General features: G+C 41.6%; 1 non-coding gene across 1 annotated transcript; it reads left to right on the forward strand.

Moving 5' to 3' along the window:
- Positions 1-2,791: 2,791 nt before the first annotated feature.
- LOC119622042 (U6 spliceosomal RNA) lies at positions 2,792-2,898 on the forward strand. Its single transcript, XR_005238638.1, has one exon. It is a non-coding gene; the product is annotated as a U6 spliceosomal RNA (small nuclear RNA).
- Positions 2,899-10,601: the final 7,703 nt, after the last annotated feature.

The raw sequence follows: 10,601 nt of genomic DNA on the forward strand, positions 1-10,601 counted from the left end.
GCCACCGCACCCAACCTTAGTTCTTTATGCATATACATACCAAACTTTAAGGACTCTCACATGTTTCTATATATGTTCTGGATGTACCTAATATAATCTGTTTAGTTGTGAATGTCCAGGGTGTGGGGTTTCAAAGAGCCCATAGTGAGTGTATATCTTTTGGTCTGAATCCTCTGATCTCTTTGTGGGTACATGTGGGTACCTGTTCCTGGATATGAGCCATATGATCTCTTTGTGGGTGTATGTCACAGCATATGAGATCTGTGATCTATTTCTGACTTTTTTTTTCATAGCATGTCTGGTTTCTGATGTGCTTGTAAGTGTATGTTGCAGAATTTAGGATCCCTGATCATATATAGTCTCTGATGTGTTTTGGAGTATATCCCATAATGAGCTCCCTTATCTGTTTGTTGGTGTATATTTCAGAGTGTGAGGTCTCTGATCTCTTTTTTTTTTTGGAGACAGAGTCTCGATCTGTCACCCAGGCTGGAGTGCAGTGGTGCGATCTCAGCTCACTGCAACCTCCACCTCCCGGGTTCTAGTGATTCTCCCGCCTCAGCCTCCCAAGTAGCTGGGACTACAGGTGCCCGCCACCATGCCTGGCTAATTTTTGCGTTTTTTTGTTTTTTTTTTTTTGAGACGGAGTCTCGCTCTGACACCAGGGCTGGAGTGCAGTGGCGCTATCTCGGCTCACTGCAAGCTGCGCCTCCCGGGTTCACACCATTCTCCTGCCTCAACCTCCCAAGAAGCTGGGACTACAGGTGCCCACCACCACACCCAGCTAATTTTTTTGTATTTTTAGTAGAGACGGAGTTTCACCGTGTTAGCTAGGATGGTCTCGATCTCCTGACCTTGTGATTCACCCGCCTCGGCCTTAATTTTTGCATTTTTAGTAGAGGCGAGGTTTCACCATGTTGGCCAGGCTGATCTTCAACTCCTGACCTCAAATGATCCACCCACCTTGGCCTCCCAAAGTGCTGGGATTACAGGCATGAGCCATACCATGCCCGGCCGTCTCTGGTATCTTTATGGGTATATGTTGCCAGGTTTGAGGCCTGTGGTCTCTGTGTGGTTACATGTCTAAGTTATGAGGTCTCTAATCTGTTTGCTGATGTATATCCCAGCATGAGAACTCCCTGATCTTTTTTTTGTAGGTATACGCCTAATGGTGTGAAGATTCTGATCTGTTTTCTGGTAAATGAACTGGGTTGAGATAAGTCAGACATCCTTGAGGGAGTTTTTTCAGGATGCGAGTTCCCTAATGTTTCCGAATACATATCCTAGGATGTGATGTCTCAGGGCTATTTGTGGATATATATCCCAGGTGTAAGTTTTCTCAGCCATTCATGGATATACATCCGAGGTTGGTAGATATCTTAGGCTTTTGGCATTATTTCCAAGCCTATGAGATTTCTGATTTGTATGCTCATATACATAACAGGCTGCAAGTTGTATTATTTTTTAAAGTGTATACATCCAGGGTATGAGGTTTCTGAGCTCTTTGTTGGTATGTCTCAGGGTCGAGGCCTTTGATCTGTTTGCAGGTGTATGTCCCAGGATTGTAGCTCTCTCATCTCTGTGGGTGTGTACCCCAAGATGTCAAGTATCTTTAATTATTCTGGGTGTATTTGCCAGGATGTGAGATAGCTAACATGTTGTGGGTTCTTGTTGCAGGATTTTAGACCTGATCCATTTTGGTTATATTTCTCAGATGAAGTCTCTGATCTATTTTCGTGTGTATATTACAGTATGAGAGTTTTTAAAAAATATCTTGGCTGGGCATGGTGGCTCACACCTATAATCTGAGCACTTTGGGAGGCTGAGGTGGAAGGATCACTTGAGCCCAGGAGTTTGAGACCAGCCTGGGCAACATAGTGAGACCCTATCTGTACAAAAAATAAACAATTAGCCAGACTTGGTGGCGTACCTGTAGTCCCAGCTACTGAGGAGGCTAAGGTGAGAGGATCTGCTTGAGCCTGGGAGTTCGAGGCTGCAGTGAGTCTTTATCGCACCACTGCACTCCAGCCTGGGTAACAGAGTGAGACCCTGTCTCAAAAAAACAAACAAACAAACAAACAAAAAAAACCTCTTTCGCTTGCTTATCAAGGGTATGAGGTCTGTTCTGTTTGTGGGTGTATGTCCCAATTTGTGAGATCCCAGACCTGTTTGTGGGTGTATGTCCCAGAACACGTGTGTGTCTGCTCTCTTTAGATGTATGTCTCAAGGTAGGAGGTCTGTGGTCACTTTTTAGATGTATAACTCAAGATGAGGTATGTGAGCTGTTTGTGGTGTGTGTCCCAGCATTTCAGGTCTCTGAGCTTTCTGGAAGAGTGTGAAGTCTCCCATTGTTTGTGCATGTATGTTTTTGTTGTGTTGACTTAAGGCCTCCGAAGATGCCTGCGTCCTAATCTTTGGAAACTTTGATGTCACCTTACATGCTAAAAGGTACCTTGCAAACAACATGGATGGAGCCGGAGGCCATTATCCTAAGTAAAATGACTCAAACAGAAAGTCAAAAACTGCATGTTCTCACTTATAAGTGGGAACTAAACAATGGGTACACATGGACATACAGAGTAGAATAATAGACACCGGGGACTCCAAAAGATGTGAGAGGGGGAGAGAGGTGAGGGATAAAATACTACCTGTTGTATACAGAGTACATTATTCAGGTGGTAGGTATACTAAAAGCCCAGACTTCACCACTACACAAGATATCCATGTAACGTAACTGTACTTGTACACCTAAATCTATAAAAATGTATATCTAAATTAATATATAAAAATTTAAGTGCTTGCTTCAGCAGCACATATACTAAAATTAGAATGATACACAGAAGATTAGTATGGCCCCTGTGCAAGGATGACATGCAAATTCGTGAAGCGTTCCAGAAAATTTTTTAAAAATTAAATTATTTTAAAAATGTTTATTAAAAACATTTTTTAAAGGCCAGGTGCAGTGGCTCATGCCTGTAATCCCAGCACTTTGGGAGGCTGAGGTGGGCAGATCACTTGAGGTCAGGAGTTTGAGACCAGCCTGGCCAACATGGTGAAACCCTGTCTCTACAAAAAATAGAAAAATTAGATGGGTGTGGTGGTGCACGCCTGTAATCCCAGGCACTCGGGAGACTGAATCAGGAGAGAGAATCGCTTGAGCCTGGGAAGTGGAGGTTGCAGTGAGCAGAGATGGTGCCACTGCACTCCAACCTGGGTGACAGAGTAAGACTCCATCTCAAAAAAAAAAAATTTTTTTAAAGGGTACCTTGCAGAGGTGATTAAATTAAGCATCTTGAGATGGGGATATTTTCTTGGATTTTCACTGAATGTAATGACACAGACTGAGTCAGAGACAGCGATATGATGACACAAGTGTTTGTGGATGTGGGTCCCAGCTCACGAAGTCCTTGCACTGTCCATGGGAGTATATCCCAGGAGGTGAAATCTCTAATTGTTTGTGCACACCTGTCTGTGGTTGGCTGAATAAAGCATCCCTCAAAGATGTCCAGTGAAAGAGATATGATCAGGGAGCCCTAAATGATGGAAGGGAATGTGACGGTGGAAGCACAGTCACAGAAGGAGATGCCATGACAGAGGCAGACATCAGAGAGCAATTTGAAGATGAACTGCTGTCAGCTGTGAAGATGGAGAAAGGGGGAAGGGATGAGGGACTATAGGCAGCTCTAGAACCCAGAAAATGCAAAGAAACGTGCTCTTCCTTAGAGTCTCCAGAAAGAAGACAGCTCTGTTGACACCTGACTTTAGTACCCTAAGGCCCATTCTTGGGTTTCTACCCTACACAGATGTAATATAATAAATGAATTTGTGTTTTTCACAGCACTAAGATTGTGGTGATGTGTTACAACAGTAAGAGATGAGCACCTTGTCCAAGGTGCATGATATCTCTGTCCAGTTGTTAGTGAACATCCCAAGATGTGAACCCCCAATCTGTTTGTGTGTGTTATTTATTTATTTATTTATTTAATTATTTATTTTTGAGATGGAGTCTTGCTCTGTCGTCCAGGCTGGAGTGCAGTGGCACGATCTTGGCTCACTGCAACCTCCGCCCCTGGGTTCAAGCGATTCTTCTGCCTCAGCTTCCCCAATAGCTGGGATTACAGGCGTGTGCCACCACACCTGGCTAATATTTATATTTTTAGTAGAGACAGCATTTCACCGTGTTGGTCAGGCTGGTCTCGAACTCCTGACCTCAGGTGATCCACCCGCCTCAGCATCCCAAAGTGCTAGCATTACAGGTGTGAGGCACCATGCCCAGCCGAGTGCGTGTCTTATGTGGTGGGTCTTTCATCTGCGTGTGGGTGTATGAACCAGGGAGGAGGTCTCTGACCTGTTTGAGAGTATCTATCCCTCAATTTGTGTTCTCTGAGGTTTCTGTGAGTATACGTCTCAGGATATGAGGTCTCTGACCTGTTTGTGGGTGAACGTCCTAGGATGTGAGCTCTCTTGGCTGATTTGGGGTGTATGTTCCAGTATGTGAGGTATCTGAAGTATTTGTGGGTGGGTTGTGTTTGGATTTTGGGTCTCTGATGTTTTGTAGGTATTTCTGAAATACGAGATCTCGGATTCATTTGAAAATCTTTATGCAGGTTGAGCCTTACAAATCTGAAAATCTAAACTCTGAAATGCTTCAAAATCCAAAACTTGGCCAGGCATGGTGGCTCATGTCTGTCATTCCAACACTTTGGGAGGCCGAGGCGGGAAGATGGCGTGAGCCCAGGATTTCAAGACTAGCCTGGCCAACATGTTGAAACCCCGTCTCTACTAAAAATACAAAAATTAGCTGGGTGTGGTGGTGCGCGCCTGTAATTCCAGCTACTCAGGAGGCTGAGGCAGGAGAATCACTTGAACCTGGGAGGTGGAGGTTGCAGTGAGCCGTGATCCCACCACTGCACTCCAGCCTGGGCAACAGAGACTCTGTCTCAAAAAAAAAAAAAAAAAAAAAAAAAAAAATCCGAAAATGTTTGAGCACTGACATGATGCTCAAAGGAAATGCTCATTGGAGCATTTTAGATTTCAGGTGCGGGATGCTCAACTGGAATGCACATATTCCAAAAATTGAAGAAAATCCAAACTACAAAACACTTCTGGTCCCAGGCATTTTGGATAAGGGATATCCAACCTGTACCAGGATGAGATGCCTCTGATCTGTTTAGATGTGTATCTCCAAGTGTGAGGTGTGAAATATCAGAAACCTCAAGCCTTACATAATATATTCACAATAATTATTATTTTTCATTTTTGTGAATTATATATTAATCTAATATAATCATAATTTTGTTATATTAATCTAATGTATTATATATTTTATATTTATCTAATATATTTATAATATATTAACATATAATGTAATATAACATAATTATAATTAACAATTATAAATATTGTGAACACATATACACTATATAATATATAATATAGTAATATATATTATATAACATATAATATATATGTTCTTAATATTTAATTGTGAATTATATTTATTGTATGATTATATTATATCCTAATATATCAATATATTAACATATAAGCATATGTTAAGTATATATTATATATACATAATAGTATATATAATAGGTTAGCATATTAACATGAACAGATAACGGTATAGTATATATTATATTTTTATATATATACACCATATTATATATTGTATTATATAGTAATATAATATATATTATATTATGGTATATAATATAGTCACAATGCTTACTGTGACTATATTATGCATGGCTTGAGGTCTCTGATATTTTTGTGGGTTTATATTCCAGGGATATGAACTCTGAATTCTCTGTGGGTGTATTCTGAAGATGTTAGGTGTATACTCAGTCTCTGGCTGTTTGTTCTAGAATGTGAGATCTCTTCTTTGATTGTGGGTGTATGTTACAGGTTGAGATCTCTGTTCTGTTTGTGGATGTCTTGGGGTGTGAGGTCTCTGATCTGTTTGTGAGTAATGTATTGCAGGAATTGTGGTCTCTCATCTCTTTGTGGGTGTATTTCTCAGATGAGGCCTCCATTCTACTTTTGCCTTTATATTGCAGTATTTAAGTTTCTAATCTCCTCATGTGTGTTTCTCAAGGGTGTGAAGTATCTTCTGTTTGTGATTATATGTCCCAGTGTGTGAAGTCCCCACCCTCTTTGTGGGTATATGACACAGAACATGTGCTTCACTTCTTTTTTGGATGCATGTCCAAGGGTGGGAGGTCCCTGATCCCTTTGGAATTATATAACATAGGATGTGGAGTCTTTGAGTTGCTTATGTGTGGTGGATACCTCAGCAAATGATGTTTTTCATTGCTTGTAGATGTATATCTTGGTCAGTGGAGTGAAGGTTCCCGAAATATGTCCACATCCTTATATCATTGGAACGTGTGATTGTGACTTTACATGTTAAAAGGTCCTTGCAAATGTGATTAAGTAATCATCTTGAGATGTGGGGGTGGTTCTGGATTTCCCAGGTGAGCCCAGTGTAATCACAAGGGTCCTTAGAGGTGAGAGGCTGGATAGTCCAAGTCAGAGAAGCAGATGTGATGCCAGAAGCAGATATCAGAGAGATAGAGATTTGAAGATGAAATGCTCCTGGCTTTGAAGGTGGAGGAAGGGGCCACAAGCCAAGGAATGCAAGCAGCTCTAGAAACTGGAAAAGGCAAGGATACAGATTCTCCCCTAGAATCTCCAGGAGTAGTGCAGCTCTGCTGACACTGTGATTTTAGCCCTTTGAAACCCATTTTTTTCTTCTGACCTGCAGAAAAGTAAGATAATAAATATGTGTTGTTTTATGACGTTATGATTATGATTTGTTACAGCATTGATCTCTGTTTATTGGTACACATCCCAGGATGTGAACTCCATGATCTGTTTGTGAGTGTATGTCTGATGGTGGAAGTCTCTGATCTGTGTGCAGGTGTATGAACCACATTGAGAGGTCTCTGAATGTTGAGGGTGTGTGTCCCAGAATCTGTGGTCTCTGAGCTGTTGGTGTGTGCATGTCCTAGGATGTGACATCTCTGAGCTGATTTTTGGGAGTACATTCCAGTAGGTGAAGTCTTTGAGATATTTAAGGATTCTGTTCCAGGTTGTTAGGTCTGTCATCTGTTTGGGGGTGTTTCCTGTGACATGAGGTTTCTGATTTGTTTGGTTACATATGTACCAGGATGTTAGGTTGTTAGGTGTCTGGTCTGTTTAGGTTTATATGTCTAGGGTGTGAGGTTTCTGAGCTCTTTGTGGGTGTATGTCTCAGGATTGAGGCCTCTTATCTGCTTGCTGGTAAAGAAATGTCCCAGCACATGAGCTCTCTGATCTGCTCATGGTTCTGTGTTACGAGATGTCAGGTCTATATCTGGTGTTTTCCTAACCTGTGAGGTCTCTGACTTCATTGGAGTTGTACATTGCAAGATTTGAGATCTCTGTTTGTGGGTGTGTGTCTCAGGAGTGTATGGTCTCTGCATTGCTTGTGGAGTATATCCCAGGACGTGAACTTTCTGATCAGTTCGTTATATATGACTCAGGGCCTAAGGTTTCTGATCTGTTTGTGGATTGTGTTGCGGAGTTTGATGTCTGTGGTCTCTTTATGGGTTCATGTGCAGGTTGTAAGGCCTCTACTCTGTTTGTGGGTGCATATCCCAGGATTTCAGTTCCCTGACCTGTTTGATGCTGTATGGCACATAATCTGAGGGCTCTGCACTATTTTTGGTATTTGAGGTCTCTGATCTGTTTGTGGTTACATGTCCATGTTGTGAGGTCTGTTATCTATTTGTCAGTATATGTGCCAGGATGTGAACTCCCTGATACACATGTAGGGGTGTATCTGATGTGAATTCTGTGATCTATTTGCAGGAGAATGAACCAGGGTGGAAGGTCTTTAACCTCTTTGAAGATATGTGTCCCAGAATATGAATTCTCTGGTCTATTTCTGGATTCATGTCCTAGGATGAGTGATCTCTGATCTAGTTGGGTATGTGTGTCCAGGAAAGAAAGTTTGTGAACCCTTTGTGGTTTCAGGTCCCGTAGCCGCTAATGTTTGTGGATACATGTCCAGTTTGTGATGTCTCTGATCTGTTGGTGTATGTCTCAGGATGTGAATTCCCTGATCTGTTTGTGGGTGGTGTCTGATGGTGTGAAATGTCTAATGTGTTCACTGGTGAATGAACCACTGTGTGAAGTCTTTGACCTTTGTTGAGGGTTTTATCATAGGATCTGAGTTTTCTGATCCGTTTGTAAAAGCATGCCCTAGGAGATGTTTGATCTTTGAGCTCTTTATGGATGTACATCCCAGGATGTGAGTTCTCTGAGCTGTTGGGACATACATGTTCTAATGTTCTATGTTATTAGATCTCTGAAGGTTTTTTTAGGTTTATTTTCAAGCATATGTGATTTATATGCTGGCATATATATTCATATATATATGTAACAATATAGCTGTCCCTCAATATCTGTGGGTTGGGGGAATTGGTTCCAGGAGCCCTGTGTATACCAAAATCCATGAACGATCAAGTACCTTATATAAAATGATACGGTATTTGCATGTAACCTATGTAAATTCTTCTGTATAGATAATCTCAAGATTTCTTATAATACCTGACACAATGCTACATAAGTAGTTGTTATACTACATTGTTTTTATTTGTATTATTTTTACTATGTTTTAAAATTATTTTTTCCCTCAATGTTTTTGATCCAGAGTTGGTTGAATCCGAGGGCCGATAGTAGATATAATATATATATTGTGTGTGTGTGTGTATGTGTATAATATATATATTTGTTGAGGTGTGTATGTGTCCAAGCTGTGAAGTTATTGAGCTATTTGTGGGTTATTTCCCTTGGTTTGAAAACCTCTGACCTGTTGGAAGTATGTCTCAGAATATAAGCTCTCTGATCTCTTTATGGGTGTATGTTGCAAGATTTCAGGTCTGTGACCTATTTGTGGCTCTTTTTTCTAGCATGTGAGGTCTCTGGCTTGATTATGGGTGCTTATTGCAGGACTGAGACCTCTGATTTGTTTATGGGTATCTATCTCAGGTTGCAAGGTCTCTGATCTGTTTGTGGCTATATATCTCAAGATGTCAGGTCTGTATACCTATTCAGCATATATACCCTGCAGGTAAGGTCTCTAGGCTGTTTGTAGTTTCATGTTGCAGGATTCAAGGTCTCTGATCTCTTTTTGGTTGTGTTTCTTACATGAGGTCTGTGATCTGTTTGCTAGTGAATATCACAGTATGTGAGTGTCTCTTTTGTGTGTATTTGTCAAGGATGTGAGGTCTAATTCAACATGTCCCGGATTGTAAGGTACCTAACCTGTTAGTGGGTTTATGTCTGAGAATGTTTCTTTCTGCAGTGTGCGTGTGTATGTCCCAGGTTTGGAGATTTGATCTGTTGGGGGTGTATTTTGCAGTGTGTGGGGCCCCTGATATCTTCGTGGGTATACATCCTATTATGTCAGGTCCATGTTCTCTTTGAGTGTGTATGTCCCAGATGGTGAGTTCTCTTATGTGTTTGTGAGTTTAATTCCAAGTGATTGAAGACTCTGAGTATTTTTTGGTATATGTCCCAGAATGTGTCTCTGCTCTTTTTGGATGTCTGTTAGAGAGTGGGAGGCGTCTGATCTATTTGGAAGTGTATGACTCAGGATGTAAAGTCTGTGAATTGTTTGTGTGTGTATGTAGGTCTCTGGTAGCTAATGGTACCCCAAAGATGTCCACTTCCTAATCCCTGAAACCTACAATTATGCTAATTTACATGGAAAGGAGGACTTTGCAGAGGTGATTGTGAGGGACTTTGCAGAGGTGACTTTGTAGAAGTTAAGCATCCTGAGATGGGGATACTTATCCTAGATTAACGGGGCAGGCCCAGTGTAATCACAGGTGTCCTCATATGAGGGAGGTGTGAAGGCAAGAGTCAGAGAGGGCTATATAGTGATGGAAGTAGAGAAAAGATGATGGACAACATATACAGAGATCAAAGAGAGCTAGAGATAGACGGATACAAGGAGAGACAGAGATGAGGAGAAGGAAGAAAGGAGGGTGGGGAGAGAGAGAGAGAGAGAGAGAAAGAAAGATTGAAGGTGAAACAGACCTCTGGCTTTGAAGATGGAGGAAGGGGCCATGAGCTCAGGAATGTAGGCAGCCTACAGAAATTGGAATTCTCTGGCCAGGCATGATGGCCCAAGCCTGTAATCCCAGTACTTTAGGAGGCTGAGGTGGGCGGATCACAAGGTCAGGAGATGGAGACCATCCTGGCCAACCTGTTGAAAACCCATCTCTACTAAAAATACAAAAATTAGCTGGGTGTGGTGGTGCGTGCCTGTAATCCCAGCTACTCAGGAGGCTGAGGCAGGAGAATCGCTTGAACCAGGGAGTCGGAGGTTACAGTGAGCCAAGATTGCACCACTGCACTCCAGCCTGGCGACAGAGCGAGACTCTGTCTCAAAAAAAAAAAAAAAAGAAAGAAAAGAAAAAAAAAGAAAAAGAAAAAAGAAATTGGATTCTCCTCAAGGAACTCCAGAAAGAAGTCAGCTTTGCCAACACCTTGACTTTTACCCTGTAAGACTCCTTGTCGGAAATGTAAGATCATAAGTTGTTTTTTTTTTT

Source organism: Chlorocebus sabaeus, chromosome X, assembly GCF_047675955.1.
Source record: "Chlorocebus sabaeus isolate Y175 chromosome X, mChlSab1.0.hap1, whole genome shotgun sequence".
In the NCBI taxonomy this organism is placed as follows: domain Eukaryota; kingdom Metazoa; phylum Chordata; class Mammalia; order Primates; family Cercopithecidae; genus Chlorocebus; species Chlorocebus sabaeus.